At 40.7% G+C, this 19,848-nt stretch overlaps 1 long non-coding RNA gene across 1 annotated transcript in view; it reads right to left on the bottom strand.

Annotated features, from left to right (window-relative positions):
• Positions 1 to 19,848, bottom strand: part of LOC108445142 — a 49,153-nt gene that overhangs the window by 14,845 nt on the left and 14,460 nt on the right. The window contains exon 3 of the long non-coding RNA XR_001859893.1: positions 3,845 to 3,894. This is a non-coding gene — a long non-coding RNA (uncharacterized LOC108445142). The remainder of the gene's footprint in view (positions 1 to 3,844; positions 3,895 to 19,848) is intronic.

The following is a 19,848-nucleotide window of genomic DNA, read 5'->3' as shown; positions in this document are numbered from 1 at the left end:
ATATGGGCACAGTGAATTGAACTAGCACTCCTTCATCTTATGACGAGAGAAAACATTGCTTGGAAACTATGAAAATTGAAATTGCTAAGATGCTACTAAATAGATATATTTATGATGCCTCTATTTCCTGCATTAATGTAATGTATAATGCATTTTATGTATTCTCTGTTCAGATGCAGATTTACTTCACTGCAGGCAGAGATGAGGCAATTATCCAAAACACTGACAAACCATCCTTTAGCCCCATGAAGTGCAGTGGGTAACACAGATCACTCCAGCACACAGCTCATGTGGCACAAGGACTACCCCTACAAAAGGCACATAAAAGGTTCTCAGTGACCACTGGTGGTGCCAGGGTTTTCTGTGTGAAGCCACCTCACCACAGAGGCAAGGCACAAAAAGGAAATCTAAGAACTCATCTTAGCAAGCTCCTCACTTTTTGCAGAGCACACATTAAACCCACAGGTACTTTCACATCTGACATAAATTAAAAGCCCTCTTTCAAAACCAAGTTGTGTTTTTATGTTTCTAAGTCTTCTAGAAGACAGCACTGTCAAATGGAGAGTTTCTCTTTGAATACCCACTGCCTGTGTGAATGGCTACTCCCCTCACTTCCAACAACACTGACCTCTTCAGGGTTTGTCTCCCTTACTGCCATCCAAGCCTGTGGACCTTCTCAGAAAAAAAGGGACACCTGAAGAGGGAAATAGCTTCCTCTTTACCCTTGCTGTCTGTAATTTTCTTTTCATACCCTCCTTCTCATTCAGAATAAAGGGGAATATGCTCCAAGACACCAACTTGCTCACAGATGAGCCAGGAGTGAGCTCCTCCTGAGGTCAGATATTGGGCTTTTACTGCTAAAGAGTACTGCTAAAATATTAATATTTATTGTTGTGCCTGAGATCTGAAGCAGCCCTGGTGCCCTCACTTCACAAGTGACAAACACGACTGACAAAGCCACTCTGTGGAAGGTACATGAGTTAGCAGAACGCTCCCTCAGCCAATAAAGGGCTTCTTATCATCTGGCCCTTTCTTAAGACCAGCCTCACACAACCAACCAACCATCTGAACAGGGCTATGACAGAAAACACTTCTACCAACCCTAGATGTGTCTGTGTGCATGGTACTACCATTTTTTCTGTAAGACATAAACTGGAGTGAATACACTGACATGACACAGCATACCCTTGCCAAGATCCTGCAGGGCAGATGGAATTTTGGAGTCCATCTTTTAAGTGCAGAGGTTGTTCTCTATCGTGACTGTAACAAAAGTTATTTTGGATCATTTTAAAGGACATCTTTGAAAAAACTAAGGTTTATGCCTTGCAGTAAAAGCACCTGATTAAAATGCACAGCTTAAATGGAATTATCTCTGTTTGGCAGGTGAGGCCTGTAGGAATACAAGGTTCCCTTTTCCAAAACAAATGTAAGAGATTTAATCTAATTTAATACATTAATCTGCTCTAAACCTTGGGGTAACTGCAAAGCTTTACTTCCTGTTCTGAGGTAGGAAAGAGAATCAAGAATCCCAGATCCTAAAGCCTGATTATTTTAAGGAAATGCTCATGTGAAGAACTAACCCCAGAACTTACTGCTTCCCTCAGCATGAAACCTGAAGGACGATTCAAGCATCATAAAAAGGCTTGGATTTGAAAGGACTTTAAAGATCATCTCATTCCAACCTCCTGCCATGGGCTGGGACACCTTCCACTATCCCAGTTTGCTCCAAGTCCTGTCCAACCTGGCCTGGAACACTTCCAGACAGAGCAGCCACAGCTTCTCTGGGCAATCCTAGAGGTTGTAACCATATCTGATGTTCAACTTGGAAAACATCACAGGAAGAAAACAGCAGAAATGCACAAAGATACAAATTTTAAAATCAAGGGATGCCATTTCTCCTTGAATCCCTCTCTAACCTGCTCGTTTTTCACCTGGAACTCCAGATGTGCAGAGTTTTCACCAAAAACCCATCTCCTTTTTCTTTGCTCGCATCATGTTCTAGATCAGCTACTTACTACACAGAACTCCTCATGGGCTCTTGGTTGAATTCCTTCCCTGCCTGCCCCCAGTAACTAAAGACCAACTTAAACAGCCTTTTCCAGGTGTCAGAAAGCCACAAGGGGTTACATAATGCATGACCACCCTCCAGAGATTGACAGATCAGGTATGAGAAGTCAACCACCCTCACACGCCTGGTAATTTATTAAATCAACCTCTACCCCAAGGACTGCACCATCCCCACCCTCATGTGCAAAGGGATGAAGAAATTAAGGAAGTCTTGGGTAATTTCATTGGTACTTTCATATAAATTTTGAGACAGACCTTTTTTAAAATGAGAAGTTGCATCACACCATGACAAATCTTTTATTCTGCATCTGGATCAGCATTTCTCAGTGTAATTTAGCACCTCTTAACAGAAAACTCATTGTGAATCCGCAAGGGATGAGCAGGGAGCACTGGACAAGTGAAGTTCACCAGAACAAATCTTGGCAACATCATTATCACTTCCAGCACTGACCACATGTATTGCAGGGAAAAAAGTGACCAGGTTAAGGACTTTTCCATTTCTGTCTATGATCTCTCAGGGAATGTGCTAAGGAAACAATTGTCCTACTGAATCATTTCAAGAATTTTACAGCAAAGAGGATTTATTACCATAAAATAGGTCTTGGAAGCAAAGATACTTGAGGAGACTCATTAGCTATTAAATCATCATGGAAAACATGATGCTGAAGGAATTGCAGATGCCTGACACATGTTCTACCACTTTTTTTTTTTTTTTAATATTGAGCATCTATAAAAAGCAGCTCTGCAGAATTACTTAGAACTTTTCCAACAGAAAAAATTTAAAAAGAGAGACATGGGTATAAATTAAAATGGCATTCATATAAGTAAAAAAAAAAATTACAACTATAACACCCTGCAAACGCTGTTGGAAAAACTGGAGTCACCAATAATATCAAAACCTATGCATTAAGAATATACTTCTCGCTCAGTAAACAAGCTGAGACACATTCTGCAGAGTTATAGAAATTTTAGAGTTGAGTCAACAATACATAGAAAACCTCACATCATCTTATAATGAGTCCACTTGTTAGCTGGTGTGAAACCAGATTCAGAATCACCTTAGGTTTTGTTATTACAATTGCAATGTAGATGTTGTTATCACACAGAACATGCTCTGTTCAAGACAGTTGGAAGCATCTCTCTTTAAAATTTGCCATTGTCTACTACAAGTTAATCAGAGAGATGGTCTGTAAGGCCTGCTATGCAAAATACCACTGAAGAACATGCTGCTCTCTTGACCAAAATGGAAAAACTCTTGTGCTAAACCTTCCACTAGACCAGGCTGCTCCAAACCATGGAGCCACATCAAACTATGAACACTTACGGTACTCAAGTAAATGTTTTAAGCATATTCCAAAATACTCAGCCAATATACAGCAGCCTTAAAGTAAGGTCCAAGCTTTTCTTACACCAGCTGGTATTACAGACAATACTAACAAGTTTTGGAGGCCAAAATCTCTTTCCGGCCCTTCTTTCCTTCCAACCTCTCTTCTCTACATCCCTGGACCACCACAGCTGCAATAATTAAGACACAACCCAACCTTGAATTCCTTTGTGCCTTGACACAGTGATGACAAAGGGAGAGAGAAGATCCACCTCGTGCCACTCACCCTGAGCCATGTGGCTCCAAACCAGGGAACCCAGGCAGTTCCACAAACTGCACTGACAGTCCAGAAAATGAGGAAAACTAATGGCCTTTTTAATTAAATGGATGTCTTATAGAACAGCTGACCAATAGTCTTATAAAATAGGAAAACGAGTATTCCTTTTGACTTACATTTTGTGTCATCCTGGTTCACTTGTGCAACTCAGCCACCGCTTCTTTTTCTGCAACACAACAAAGAAAACAAATTCTGTTAAAAAAAAAAAAAGTATTTGCTTGAACTGACATTTCTCATCACATTGTTAAGTAATGCTTCAAGTTTACTGCTTGCTTTTAGTCAACACTGGAAAGTATTTCCATCCTTCTTGTCTCTCTGATTTTGATTGCCAGAGTATTCCTGTTACATGAAACTGCTCTATAAAAATGAACCTTGGAGACTGCCAGGTGACTTGAACATAACACTGAAGAACTAGAAATAAATTCCAAGACCTACTGCAGAGTTGACCAAAGAAATTCCTCGCATCCACAGAGAAAGTGAATAAACATTTTTAAAAATCATCTAATTGCTCAAAAGTATCTTTTTAGATATGTCTTCTTAGATCTGTGAGTGTTCCTTGTTGGCCTCCAGCACCTAACTGAGAGAGGTGATGACCTGCCCTTGGTGTGGGATCATACCTGGGCAGCCCTGTGTTTCAGGCACTCTAAGTAACTTCTGCAGGAACTGAATATTGAAAGGGTTGTCCCTTATGTCCTGCTGTGTGCTTTGGATTCAAATACGTAGAAAAGGAGAAAGTACATCCATACCTTACTGGGAACTGAAGCAAAAGAAAAGCAAGCAACCAGAAAAACAAACAGAAAAATCTACTAAGCAGAGTTATGAGAGTATTGTCCTGAAAAAGAATGCTCTGATGCTACATTCTCTATTTAACCACATAATTAGTAAACTTCCAGAAGAAGTAGCAAAAAAAATTCCTCATTCCCTTACTAGGCTAAGTAGCGACCTGGAAGAACTTCTCAAACCTCCATGAAGAAAAACTGGTATGCTCCAGATAATGGAATAACTAAATAACTGGGGACAGAGTGGAAAATGAAGCACAGAGACATCTCATCGCTCAAGGTCAGGGCTGCTCTTGCTCTGCTGAAAATGGTAATTTGCAAGGAAAAAAAAGAAAAAAAAGAGCATTAAAAAAAAAAAAAAAAAGAGAGAGAGAGATGGAAGGAGGAGGACACCAGCCAGAAAGAATCCTGACTCTGGCTATGGTTTGCAGCCAGGAAGGGATAACAAAGCAACAAGTAAATGCCGGCGTGGATTTGTCCAACAGCTTCCCTTCCCTTTCCAACAAGTTGGAAAGCCCCAGGATACAGGAACAGTGCAGTGATCACCAGAGTCACCTGAGCATAGGATCAATAAAGGATCAGGGATTTGGATAGAAAGACACATCCAAAGAATAAACTTAACTGCTCACAAGTGATCACCCAAGTCTTAAGACATGGCATCCAACCTTCAGCACCAGCAGAACCCCAAAACATTCAGAAAGAAGCTGAGTATCTCATTAATTCATCAGACAACTACGCAGGAGAAGTGTTTTCTTAATCCTAAATTCTAAAATCACAACATGAAATAAATACATGTATCATTAGGGGGTATGAAATCATCAAACTCCTTTATAAGGGGCAGAGTTTTAAACTTCAAGCTATTTAATTCAGCAGAACAATACAGCTTTATGAAGTGTGTTTCTCACTAATGACCTGGACACTATTTTTGTTATTTCAGCCTCTAAAATGCACAGCCAATATTTGTGGTTTTTTAAAAAAATGGCATTTCTTTCTCAAAATGTTGTTGTGCAGGAAAAAAAAAACAATCAAGAAAAAAATTACACTCGGAATACAATCAATATACAAAGGAAAACCACACAAGTACAGATTTCATCATACTCCTCCAGATTTTAAATAGATCAACATATTTTGGAGATGGGTGTGATTTTACACGAGCTGTGCCCCTTTAAAATTGGCAACTACATTTAATTCAGTGCCGCCTTATTCCAAGTCCCAAACTCCAGTTGAAAATAGATCTCACAATGGAATCCTACAGCTGAATATACTCTGGGAGAAAATTAATACTTTAATTTATTCCAAATTCATTTGCATGACAGTATATCATTAGTATATACAAAAAAAAAAATGTATTATACCAACAGAGGAAAAATTCTGTGCAAACAGTGAAAGAAACTCACATCCCACCAGTGAGATGAGCTTGGAACTTAAAGCACAAAGCTGTTTTACTTCTCTGAGAAACAAACACACAAAAAAAAAAATACCAGAAAGAGCTGTTAATAGTCCAGATTGTCATTTTTTAAAATACCATGTGACCTTAAAAAAATCCTATGAAGCTAAAATGATTTCTTGCATGCCAGGTATCTCCTAAATAGCTAAAAAGAGCCACATGGACAATCAAGTGCAGACTAAAAATAACTGATGTAACACAGCTCACGTACAAAGCGAAGTTTTCCTACCTCACTGATTAATAAGCTGAAGAGGAAAGAAAACTCTCACTTTGTAATTCCATCAACCTTGTCGTCCTGGAAACAATCCCTCTACAAGAGAAGTCTTTAACTGCCAAAACATCTTCTGCTACTACTTTTCAGTTTTTTTCTTCCCTCACTTCCCTCTCTGCAGTGCTCTCAGTGTTTGATAAGCAGCCAGTACCAAACCTATCCCATCAAATGGCACAGAAATTGGCTCTCCTGCTCTTAAAAGGAAGTATGTAATTCCATTTGAGTATGCAGCACTTAGGGAACCCCAGGTGTGCACAAAGGCTATGGAACGGACCCTGTAATTTTGTTGTTGCTGTTGTTGTTAAAATATCCTACTAACTGAACCTTTCATTTTAGGAAATGGCCTCAAGTTGTGCCAGGGGAGCTTTAGATTAGATATTAGAAAGAATTTGTTCATGGAAAGGGTGGTCAAGCACTGGAACAGGCTGCCCAAGGCAGTGGTGGAGACACCATCCCTGGAAATGTTAAAAAAAAATACGGATAGAGCACTTGAGGACATGGTTTGGTGGTGAACATGACGGTGCTGGTAAGTTGATGGTTGGATTTAAGTGACCTTTAAAGGTCTTCTCCAACCCAAACAACTCCATGATTCCATACAAATCAGCAAACCTACAGGGTGAACTCAGCCTTCCTTATTCACATGCCCAAGTACCTGGGGCAAGAATCCTTTGTCGACACTCAGTAGCTCTGTGGGAGTGCAACAAGGTCATAAACCACAAAAAAAAATTCTCTTTTTTGGGTTTTATGGTTACTGTAAGTGTTTGGAAGGGAACAGAGCTTTCAAACCCAGGTCTTGGCAATTTGTGCTGCATTGCTGCCCACAAACAAATTAAAAAAAACACTTCCATGTCCCAGTCCTGGAAACACTTGTGCCCTCCCTTTCTTAGTTTAGAATAGTTTTTGAAACAGGTCTGTGCTTTTACTAGAAATCTGAATTTTAACCTTTATATGAAATAAAAACTGGGTTTAGAAACCAGATTTGTCTAGGAAACACCAGGTTTGTTTTAGACCACAACTTTACTCTCCACATCTCTCCATACATTGCTCTTTTTGCTACACAGCCTGTTTGGGCACATACAGCAATTTGGCCTTACCTAAATCAGTCCAATCCACTGCAACAAATATACTTATTTAAACACCTGTAAATTCCTAATTTCTAAACTAACAGTGTTCAGAAAAATTTGGCATCTGAGTCTCTCAGTCAGCCTGCCTATACACACTGCCCACACCTGTTTTCTGGTAAAATGCCAGAGTCTGCACCGGTCTCAGATGGGAAAAATCACAATACACTGTCTTCAAATGAGACCTGTTAATTACCAAAATTATTCCCACAGCAAGTCCAAAGGGATTTTGGTTCCTTCAGAAGATCCATGATTTAACACAGTTACGCTCAGCAGTTTTACTCAGTGTAGTATCTCTGATTTATTATCTTCACTCTGGTAAGGAGACCTGCATTATCCCTTGACTTCCTCCAGTTTCCAGTGTATTTACAAGGTTTTTTACATGTTACTTGTCAATGCTGGTTATCCATCTTTCTGTCCCTTAGATTTTTATACAAACCCTATCTAACTGTTGTCCAGAGAGGCTGTGGCTGCCCCTGGATCCCTGGAAGTATCCAAGGCGAGGCTGGGTTGGGCTTGGAGCAACCTGGGATAGTGGAAGGCATCCCAGCCCATGGTAAGGGGGTGGATCAACATGGTCTTTAAAGTCTTTTCCAACCTAAACCATTCTGTGCTTCTAATGCGCTTTTACATTGATTTTAAATTGTATCCTTGCATTTACTTTTCAAATGACTTAAATTTAATATATCAACATGACACACACAACTTTGTTTTCCCTTTTCTCTTGCGATTTTATTCTAGACACTGTTAACCTTTAAGCCTCTGTGTATCCTCTGTATTTCTTTAAGTATTTTCTGGAGAGACCACAGATTCATGAAATGTTTGGGGTAGGAAGGGACGTTCAAGATCCTCTACCTCCTTCCCCTGCCATGGGCAGGGACACTTTCCACTAGACGAGGACCTTCCCCTAGACCAGGTTATATGTTTAGCTGGCAAAATTAGCTGCAATGCCAATTAATCAGGATCTGGAGTAGCTACCAATAAACTACCACTAAGAGATCCAAAATCTCAACCTCACAGTCTTGAGCTGCCTCTGCAAAATGCCTCAGTCGGGGATTAAAATTTCTCATCTCCTCCACTACGGATCCAGTTCCCTCGGCAGCATTTTACTGCACAGGCTCAATAAACATTCCATGTGTCATCAAGCAGGCAGTGAACATCCACACAAGTCTGTCTTAACACGTCAAAAAATCCAGGGATTTTCAGCATCCTATCCCTCATACCATGCATGAGAAAATTCAACGGCAGAGACAGAGAGGAGGAAGGTATTTGGAAACTTGGTACATATGAGCACATTAAGATTATGAAAACTGTGGTGCCTTACAGTAGCAGCACTGTTGCACATGTTACAAACATCGAATTTTGTCAAACTATTTCCAGTAAATGCATTTTTTTTTCCCCACCTCAGCACTAGAAATTCCCAACGCATAGTATAAATCATTATATTCTGCACTTTCTAGCTCAAAAGAGGACCACGTTTTACCAGCCAGCCTTTAGGAGTGTTTAGACCCTCCCTCTCTGGTACAGAAGCACACTGATCTCAGGCTGGAAAAACATTTCTTATGCTGATTTTTTCCTTCTTATTTCAGGCAAAAATTCCAAACCATAGCAAAGCTTTTGCCTTCTGCTGCTGCTGAATACCAGTTGCTGCAAAAGTAAAACAGAAAAAGGCTGAAGTTATTTTAAAACAGCTACTTTTCTCTATTTAAGTGTTTAGTTTTCAGAAGTTGAGTATGTTATGGGTGGGAAATTAATGCCCAAAGTAATGCAACCACCAACACCCTTGAGTAGGGAAGTGGCAACAACTGAAGGAAAAAAACTTGCAGGGTAATGTAAAAACATAATATGGAGGATAGAACAGCATTATTAACTGGGGAATAAAACCCATAAAACAAACAGAACAAAACAACACCCTCTGACGATTCATTTTAGACTCGGGCAGTATTACTACAAAATACCTAATAAAGGTGACACAAAGAACTTCTAAACCGTTTATTAATTACTTGAGGCTGTTTTTCATTTTACTGCTTCACTGCAATTTCCATTAGCATGTGAAATGGTATCATTTTTTTCCAGAGAGATATTTCCAGTGAAGTCAGCACGGATTCAACAAGGCCAAGACCACCATATAAATAGAAATCAGAAAATAGTATTTCCATAAGAAACCGCTCAGATTTATTGGATTAACAGGCACTTACAAGTGACTCACGCTGACACAGCCTATAGTAATCCAATCTATGTGAGATAAGAATAAATTCAAAGGAAACCTTAAATTTAGAAAATCACCTCTGTGGCTGCTCACATAGTTGGCTTTATTACATGAAATCACATTAAGTGTTCTCTCCAAATGGGAGGACAAATAAATTAAAAGCTGAATTCTAGCAATTTTTTATTCCATGAGTGCAGCATGTCCTTAACAGCAGCAGCTGCCACACCGATCATAATTAGAGCAGGATAAGAGAGCCCTGTGTGGAAGTGCCTTGTGGAACACAGCAGCTTTCCTGTCCTACAATCCCACAGGAATATGCTGGGCTAAAAGGAGTGGGAAGAAGAAAAGCTAGCAAGCCACCTCACCACCCTTGTCTCAGAAGAATTAAGGTAGATTGTTACATCCGCAGTGGCAACCACCATTTCCCTGCTGTACACTGGTTTTGGTTTCCATCTGGGATTTCTTGGGGAACTCTGACTTATCTCTGGGGGATGTTATCATGAACTAAATCCTAACAAACACTGAGGTGCTCTGGCTCAGCACACTGAAACATCAATGCTTTCCTGAAACCCTGAAGGATGCATTCACAGCTCTCACACCTCCTCTAAAACATGGCAGCAAGCAGGGAGCTGGGATGGAGCTTTATTTCTATAAATACTCCTCCGCAGCAATAAAAGAATTTTTACCTCTTGATATTGCCATGAATAGCAACAGTCTGAAAAAATGTATTATTAAGTATTACAGAGTCATAGAATGGCTTGGGATGGAAGGGACTTTAAAGATTATCTAGTTCAGACCCCCTGCCATGGGCAGGGACACCTTCCACTCTCCCAGGTTGCTCCAAGCCCTGTCCAACCTGGCCTTGGACACTTCCAGGGATCCAGGGGCAGCCACAGCTTCTCTGGGCACCCTGTGCCAGGGCCTCCACACCCTCACAGGGAAGAATTTCTTCCTAATATCCCATCCAAACCTGCCCTCTTTTCACATGAAAAGGAAAAAGCCAGTGTAAGGAAAGGTGACACTGGCTAGAGCAAGGGGTCATGCACTGAGGACCTGGACTTTTATCTTTATCACCAATTACTGTTAAGACATAATTAAATACCACCTGTGTGTAAAGGTATTTGAAAGCCACGTATCTTCTGCCATCCATAAAGCAAAGACACTTCACTGTGTGCAGGGCTGTAAATCACTGAGTACACAAATTAAAACTCATTTTTAAGAACCAGCTGCACACTACTGAGGCCAACAAAATCTTATCAAATGCAGATTTCAAGGCTAAAGTGACTTATTTAGAGAACTGCTGTGCTGCTCTCACCTGTAGTACCCAGTTAAGTTAGATCAAGGACAACAGCACACACCAACTACACCATAAGCATGAGGCTTTTAATTTTTTATGCGCACTCTCCTTCAGGCATACACACCCACTCTCAGCAAATTCCCATTAATGGCCATTCTACAATCCTGAAAAGCAGTATGTTATAGCCTTGGGCTAACTAAATTAGAGTGAGCTATGCTGAAGCTGCAATCAGAGTGAAAACCTGAAGTATGACTTTCACCACAATAAAGATACTCCCTCAGAGAGCCACTTCACAGTGTAATATTTTCAAAAAACCTCACCATAGCCTGCACCTCCTGTGAACTTGGTCATGACACCCTGGGGCCTTGCCCAAGGACACTCAGAATAAAGATCAAAAATTAACCAGCAGTCAAAAAATGTTGATTATACACAAGATTTTTAATGTACTTCAACTGGGGATGCAGATTTTGGCTTGAAGGAGTGAAGAACAGATGAGAACTCAAATGGCAAAGTGCAAGGGGACAAGGCACAATTTGTTCTGACTGAAAGACAAGGTTAGAAATCTCATTTTCTGTCACAAATAATTGGGTTTTCAAAGCGAGACCTCCCAGCCCTTGTGCATTTTTCAGGTTTGATTTTCAGAGAAATTCTAGCCTTTACATTACAGTAAAACGCTGTAAAATTTTCAAATAGCTAGATTTTGTGCTAACCCTAATTCATAATCATTCTGGCCTTGCAACCGTGGTGTGAAATTCACTGAGCTAGACAGCTGGGAAGGGGGGGGTGTGAAGAGTGGGGGTGGTGTTGTGGTTTTTTATTATTATTGCACTTCTGGTGTTCAACCCTTCTACTCTATACGAAATCCATATTCAGAAGTCTGTAAGGATGAAGATGCTTTTACGTACAAGGATTTGGTCAGACTCTAAAAGCATCTGCACCTTCATTTGCAATGAATGAATCTCCCTTCAAGTTTACTTTGGTGACCAAAATGTGTGTTTCTAGCCTGTAGCCCTGACTTATGTAAAAAGTGGTGCTGCTCAAAAAATTGTTTTGTCCACGTAATGCTCTCCAAAATAATTTTTATCCCTTCAAAACCCTCTAGAAGACACCTACTGAGAAGTGCTTTCCAGTGAGACCTAAAGAAAACTGCCTGAGCTCACAGTACTGGTACAAAACTAAACCTCAAATAAAATTCTAGGAAAGAACCACCAGCTTTTCACGTAAACTTGTGGTGAGTTTTCACTGAAGCCCTCAACTCTGCCTACCCATGGCTAAATGTCATACTTCATTTCCTATCCTAAATCAGCCATAACAGCAAGATGGTTTTGCTCCGTCATTTTCAGACCTCATTAAAACCCAAAAGTAAGCATAATTCTGGATAGTGGAACTTGGCTGTGAACTGGATAAAAAAAATCCCCAACACTGAGACAATCTAAGAAATTTAGCCCCTTTTTTTCTACCTAAATGGGCCTTGGGCGCAGCTCTTCACCAAAGACATGGTTTTATTTTTTCACATGCTCTTGATCTATGCTGGATCAACATCATGAGGTGTGCAAATTTTAAACAGAATTATTTAGGCTGGAAAACCCCTCTAAAATCACCAAGTCCAACCATTAACCCAGCACTGCCAAGGCCACCATTAACCCATGTCCCCAAGTGCCACATCTTTTAAATCCCTCCAGGGATAGCGACTCCACCACTGCCACTGGCAGCCTGTGCCAGGGCCTGGCAATCCTTTTGGTGAACAAGTTTTTACTAAAATCCAAATTGAACCTCTGCTGATGAAACTTGAGGCCACTTCCTCCTGTCCTATCACCAGGAAAAGACAAACACAACCCACCTACAACTGCTTTGTAAGACAAGTACATCAAAAAGTCAAACTCTGGATCAGTTCCTTACGCAACTATCAGTCAACTTTTAATTATTTCCCCCCACCAAAATCTTCTATTCTTAACAATTCTTTAGAGGCCACTACCCCCCACGCACACCATGAACTATGAAAAGCAACACTGGGCTGTTTCATGGATCACCTCCCAAGGTATCATGCTCCAAAGCACACGACGTCATTGTATTTCTGCCTCTGTAATATTGTATTTAGGCAGCTACAAGTTGTCTCAGTGAGAAAACACTATCTTGTGCATGTCCTATTAAGAAGGATTAATCTGTTCAACACCTGATGATTCACTCACCCACACATTAGAAGTCCACACAAAAATGACTCATTCTGTCTGTAAGAATATTCACCTGGGATACCCAAGTCCCCTCATCTTTTCCAGAGCTGGTAACAGCTTTTTCATGCAAAGGTGGTAGATGGCAGCTTCCCTATTAAAGCACAGGTGACATGAGGAGCAACAGACATGGGACTGGGCCCTAGAAATTTTATAAACAATCCACATAATAAAAATACTTGAGAGTTAAGTTTTTAGATAACTGAAGCATTGGCAGAGGAAACAGTAACACTCCATAGCAAGACAGTGGTTGAAGGCAACAACTGATTTTAATCCTAACAAATCAACGTCACCCAGATGTGAAGGAATTCAGGCTACTCCTCCATGACTTGGACACTTTCTCCCAGAAAAGAGCTCGGGAGCAGCCGTACTGAATCACCCTGGTAGGGATGGCCAGTGCAGGGCAAAACCACATGAAGGGCTTGGCTGATGACATCAGCTCAGTGTTCATGCAACAAATCAAGCTGAGTTCTAGGCTAGAACTTCATGTCCAGTTCTGATACCCACGCTGCGGAGACGCCAAAGGACTGGCAAGTGTTCAGGGAAGAGCTCGGAAAACAGTGGGTCTGGCTGGGATACAGACTCCGTGACGCCAGGCCAAACCTCTCCTTCATTAGGGAGATGAGTCCCTGACCTTGTTTTCATAGGTACTTTGTGAATACAACAAATAACAAACAGCCCTGTGATCCTTGCAGAGAACGGCACAGCAAGATATTACAGCTGGAAGCCAAACAAGCTCGACGTTGAACTAATGTGTCACTTTCTAGCAACAGCACTGCTAAATGTTTATCAGGACTTGGTGCTTTAGGATGGCAGAGCTTCTAACAGCACTCCTAGATGCTCTTCTGAGGAAAAATTCTCATCTTCTTTCACAGCAAACCAGAGAGGCTTGATAGAGAGACATGAATCTAGAAGTTCCATGGAATCACAGAATAGTTTGGGATGGACGGGACCTTAAAGACCATCCAGTTCCAACCCCCTGCCACAGGCAGGCACACCTTCCACTAGACCAGGTTGCTCTAAGCCCCACCCAATGTGATCCTGAAAAACTCCAGGGATGGGGCAGCCACAGCTTCTCCGGGCAACCTGCTCCAGTGCCTCACTACCCTCACAGCCAAGAATTTCTGCCTAATATCCAAACTAAATCTACTCTCTTTCAGCTTTAATCCATTCCTCTTCTCCTAATGCTGCCTGCCTTTTATTAAAAACCAGATATGAAATCCTTGAGTTAGTACTGAAGTTAATTTTCATGTTTAATTTTGTTACTGCTATGTAATGCCTACTGCTTTATATTTGTCTCAAGATCAAATTGTGCTCCTTTGTCTGGAAATAAGCATTTCTAAGATAGTTTCTCCTTGGTAAAATTATCTGCAAAAATACAGGCATGGAAAATACCTGATTTACTATTTTTCTTGCACCTTATTACTTCAAGAAATAACACGGAAAACCAAGAGAGAAAAGCAAGAGAATATAGGACCTTAATTTAGAGGAGAAGTAAATGGTAACTCTGATTGTGTATTATTAGAATATGATGAGAATTTATGCAAGAGGACACTAGTTTAGCCAGAAAAGCACTTAACAGAAGTGACTAAAGACATGCTTGCTGCTTGCATGACACAGCTCCCACTTTCCAGCCCTTATATCATCCAAACACATTTTATTGCCACCCCTCCTGCAACTCCTGAACCTGAATTTTTGACTGAAGTTTAGACAGTACTTGGAGGCACCAAAGTGCACAGCACACCCAGTTCAGTAACCCAGGAGAAGATAAGACTTTTAAATGTACTTGTTCTTCCAACACCTTGAATTTTGAGAGGAAAGGGGAACGAAGAGAACAAACTGGCCAACACCACAAATGAGCCCTGAGAAATGAGAAACACAAAAATAAAGGAAGGAATATTGTTTCCTGACACAAGAAATGAAGTACACAGATTCTTGTACTCTTGCTTACTTCTAATTCTGTATTTAAAAAAAAAAAAAAAAATTAAACCGAATAAGGAATAATTGACTCATTTTTAATCCTGAAAATTCCCAAATCAGTGGATTCCTATGTCAGACTATCTGTGCCCTCAAGAAGATAATGGAATATGCCAATTTCTAACCCACTTAAGAATCAGGAAATTCACACAGCAGGTAACACTAACAAGCCACCATTTTCACTTTATACTCGGGGGGGGGGGGGGGGGGAAATCAATCAAGCCCTCTCTATTGAATATAGTTAAGAGTTCTGAAAAGAGTGGATAAGATAAGCCACACTGCTCTAAAAGAAAAAAGCAGGTCAAGTCCTTCCCTGGCTTGCCCCACTAGAATTACAGACCTTGAACGTGGAGAAAACAAATAATAAACCTCTTGACAGCAGTAAGAAATCAGGGCAACCTCCTCCACACCGCCCTGTGCTGGGGGCTGCACACACAAACCACATCCTAAACAGCACCAGCTCTGCTCCTGATGCCACGAGGCAACAGCTCCTCACCTTCTCCTCACACTTCCACTGTATTGCAATTTAATATTCTGCAAAAGCAAATACACTGCGTTTGTGTAATAATTGCCAGTGTGTCATTCACTCCATGGGATGTGGAGTTTTAACTCCTTAAGGACGGAATCCTAGCAAAATCAACGTATTCCAGGAGCTTGGAACACTAGTATTTCTGGGGAATTTATCACTGAAGTATTTAGCACAGTGGTTTTAAATCTTCTAATTTTACGAGGAGATTCGAACTGCTCAGCATTTTTCTTAAAATTCTTGTTCCCAGAATTACCAAGTTACATAAGAATCTCAGATGCCAATAATGAAACTTTTTCTAGTCTCCAAGGTAGCACAGAAACGCCAGAAATTTGTCTGACATTCCTCCCTCTTCCAAAAAAAACCCAGCAAGCACGTAAAAAGAACTCAAAGTGTTATTTATGAAGTCTCATTAATTATCAATTATTGAAATACTAGTAGCCCAATTGTTCCTGAATACTTGGTCAGGAATGTTGTTGATAATTTCCATGATTTTCTGTCCGGTCTTCTTTATCCAGGGAAAGAAAGAGAAGAAAGAAAAAAAGAAGAAGAAGAAAGAAAAAGAAGAAAAAAGAAAAAGAAGAAGAAAAAAGAAAAAGAACTGGTTTGCATCACAGTTTTCCAGCCTTTTTTAGATTACAAGTACCTGATGTTTTTATTAAAATAAGTATCTATGGCTTTAATAAAACACATGAATTAAACTAAGTTGTTTCCTCCCAGTACCACGGCATCAACCACTATGGGATCAGCATTTGGAATAAAATCAGCAGGAGCACTTCCCCATCAATGACAGCAACATACAGCTCTGTTAATTTATTTCTCATTATTATTCATCATTCCTCTGGCTCAAAACAACTTTCAGGAGAGGAGTAGCTGGGAAACTTTGCATTTTTCCTTAGCAAATATCTATGTAAAACATAAAAATGCATCTAAACTATCTGTTCCCAATTAGGAAGCCTGTTTATATGGTCCACAAATTCTCCTAAAATACACAAGTAGATTTTAGAAGATTAACACACACATTAAGAAGTCCAAATCCTAGCTAACACTTAAATATCAGTGCCTTAAAGCTATTTTAAGTAAAGAGCAGCAGTAGAGACAAGTGTGAAACTATTGCTACAGGTCTGGAAGCTACCAAATATCTGGATTAGTCCCACGGAGCAGGGTAGCTGGATGTCCAATGCAGTATCCAAGCTTCTTGACCTGCTTACAAAATTTCCCTTATCTCTTTATTTGCTACAGGTGGAGCACTGGCACCAAGTCACCTGTGCCTGCCCCTAGATCAGGACAAGAAATTGGAAAAATTTATTTTCTCTCCCTCTCAAACTCTTCATCCCTGTTTCAGACCCAAAGCCTCCAAAATGTTTTGCACAGGCATGTTGTAAAACTAACTTTAGGTGTTTAATAGAGTGAAAAAGGGAACCATTTTGGATCCCTCTGCAGAATGAAAGCCTCAAACTGTAGCTCTGTTCATTTGTATTTTAATCCAGTCCGTGTGCTGGTATTCCAGCAGCATATGGCAGTGTGTATTTCAGTTGGAAGAGCTTCAAGGAGGAGAAGCAGCATCATTCTAAAAAACTGCTTATATACCAAATCTTTTTTTTTTTCAAGTGAGTTTCACTTCAGTCTTTAGGATGCTCATCCTCTTCTACCAACACAAAAACCCTCCACATCCAGCACCAAGTTTCCTTTGCCCAATTATCTTTAGACCGTTCTCTGCTTTTTATGGCAGAACACCAAGAAATAACAACTATGAAGGAAGCTTAAGTTCCCTCTTTAGAACCACGATGATAGAAAGAAGATAAGATCTTACTACTTGCTGTTTGGAATTATTCCAGCAATTAGGAGACTCTGGATAAATCTCATCTCACTTTAAAAAGCAGACACCCAGGTGAGATTAATCTTAATCCAATAGGATTACATGGTGAAACCCTCAGTTCCAGGGGAACCAGGGCTCTGAAAACCTGCAGAAGAGATGGTATTTGCATTACAAATCTGAGCAGGAGTTACCGTAAACCAGTCACATGCTGTACCACTGCCAATACCTCAGCAGAGTTTGAAATCCCACATCAAGTGTCTAAAATAGACAACACCAGAAACATCATGCCTGAAGTAGCCTTAGGACCTTACAGAAGGTGAAAATAGACAACTTGAAGGAAACAAACGCTCTGAATAAACACCAACCTGATTATTCACTGATTCCTGAGGAGTCCTGCCCACCCTTAAGGCAGTGCAGAGGTTTCTTCAGGCCTTGCTACCAACAAATCAGTGATTTCATCAAGATTTCTGCCTGTTCAAGGACTGTGGGGTCCTTTCCTTTAGAAGTGCTCAGCAACTGAACTACAAGGTACTATATCCCAAAGAAGCTGAATCATCCCCCTGCAAACTGGATGTGAACCCTTGTTTCAAACCAGTTATCCCAAGTACTCTGTACAGCCCCCATCTGTGGAGCAGACAACTCCTCCAGTGAGTATTCTCCCAAACCACAAGAATTTTGTGTTAATTTTCCTTAATTCTTGGCAGACATTAACCGAAAACACCCCTCATCCTCTCCGTCCTGACACCATTCCTGAACATTTGCATTCAATCCACACTTATTTGATGGGAAAAAACAAACACCAAGCTCTTGAAGCATCCTTCTGTCCTCCAAAAAAATATTGTCTTTACCCAAATTAACATAACAAGGGATCAGCAAATGCCACTGGTGAAGCAAGCACCTGCTCCAAGGTTTGGTGGGCAGAAGAGCTTTTCAAACCTGCTAGAAACTGAGATCAGCTACCACTCAGCTGGAAGAAACCCCAGCCCTACATTATGTAATCTACATAGTTTTTAGACCAGTCTGCATTCTTGCAGAGCCCAAAACTGAGGAAGCTACAGACAGAACAAAAGAGAACAGAAAAAGTTCATTAACCTCAGCCCAGAGGCTGCTGAAGAGTCTGTATTTGCACACTGAGGCAGGACTGCCCACTCACCCACACAAACCTTAGCACTGCAATCTCATAATATCAAGGGTAAAGCACCACAAAATTTCCAGCGAGTCAGATCAGTCCTTTATTTGGATGAACAGCCACTAACAACTAATATGCTAAAAGATCCACTTCACGGCTGGCTTTGGGTTTTTCTTTTCTTGGTAGTGTGTGAATAAGTGCAGACACAAACTCATCTTAAAAATTCAAAAACAGCTCAACTGGTGCTGCCACTGACCATATGGAACGAACAGAAAGTGGTAACACCCAAATACAATCTGACCTTTAAAGACAGATTCATCTCACCCAGTTTCTTCTGTTGAGTATGTTGGGGTTTTCCTCATTTCACAGAATCACAGAATGGCTTCAGTTGGAAGGGACCTTAAAGCCCATCCAGTTCCAACCCTCTGCCATGGGCAGGGACACCTTCCACTATCCCAGGTTGCATCCAACCAGGGATCCAGGAGTAGCCACAACTTCTCTGGGCAACCTGTGCCAGGGCCTCCTCACTCTCACAGGGAAGAATTTCTTCCCAATATCTAATCTAAACCTGCTCTCTTTCAGTTTGAAGCCATTCCCCCTTTTCCTGTCACCGTATGCTTTTGTAAATAGTCTCTGAAATGGAATTTATACTGCTGGAAATGCAGTCTCTGAGTACATCTCCAAGTTGCAAACTTTTCACTTATTTACCTAAGAATGAGGAGAAACAGGTGAAATTATCAAGTTCCCAAGTCAAACCAAGCTGTTCCTTGCAATCAGCATAATTTTATTACATCCTTGTATTTGATTTAAAATTCCACTCTCATTTCATCCCTTTAGGTCACCCACCAAACTGTAACTTCTTTTCACCCAGAGGGACTCTGCAAGCCTTCTCCTTGCTTTTAATCAAGCATCAAATTGCTCTTTCTTAACCATCATAGTGACAGAAAAAACTTTCTAAAAGGGAAAACATTCACCAGTTCAAAACACTGAAATAACAGGGTGGGATTTTATTCACTGAATTTCAAATGCCTGCACTCACTAGAGCTCAGGGAACGCGGACAGCAGCTCATCTGACCACACAGAGATGCTGGCAGGATAAATCAAACTGCTCATTCCACTTCACTGGCTGGGGCAGCATCCTCCAATTATTCCAGCAGGATGAGAACCACAACAAGGACAAATTTTCTGGTAAAAACTTCCTCATGTTGTTTTGTCTGACAGGAGTATCTCAAAGTGCATGGACGCCCATGAAGCTCAAAACTTCTTCCTTCCAAGAAGAGCATATTAAGGGAGAAAAGACACAAAACCAAGTTCAGC

Source organism: Corvus brachyrhynchos, unplaced genomic scaffold (assembly GCF_000691975.1).
Source record: "Corvus brachyrhynchos isolate BGI_N302 unplaced genomic scaffold, ASM69197v1 scaffold182, whole genome shotgun sequence".
NCBI classification, from domain to species: Eukaryota; Metazoa; Chordata; class Aves; order Passeriformes; family Corvidae; genus Corvus; species Corvus brachyrhynchos.
The sequence above is the reverse complement of the archived record's forward strand: the minus strand, read 5'-3'. Positions and strand labels throughout refer to the sequence as shown.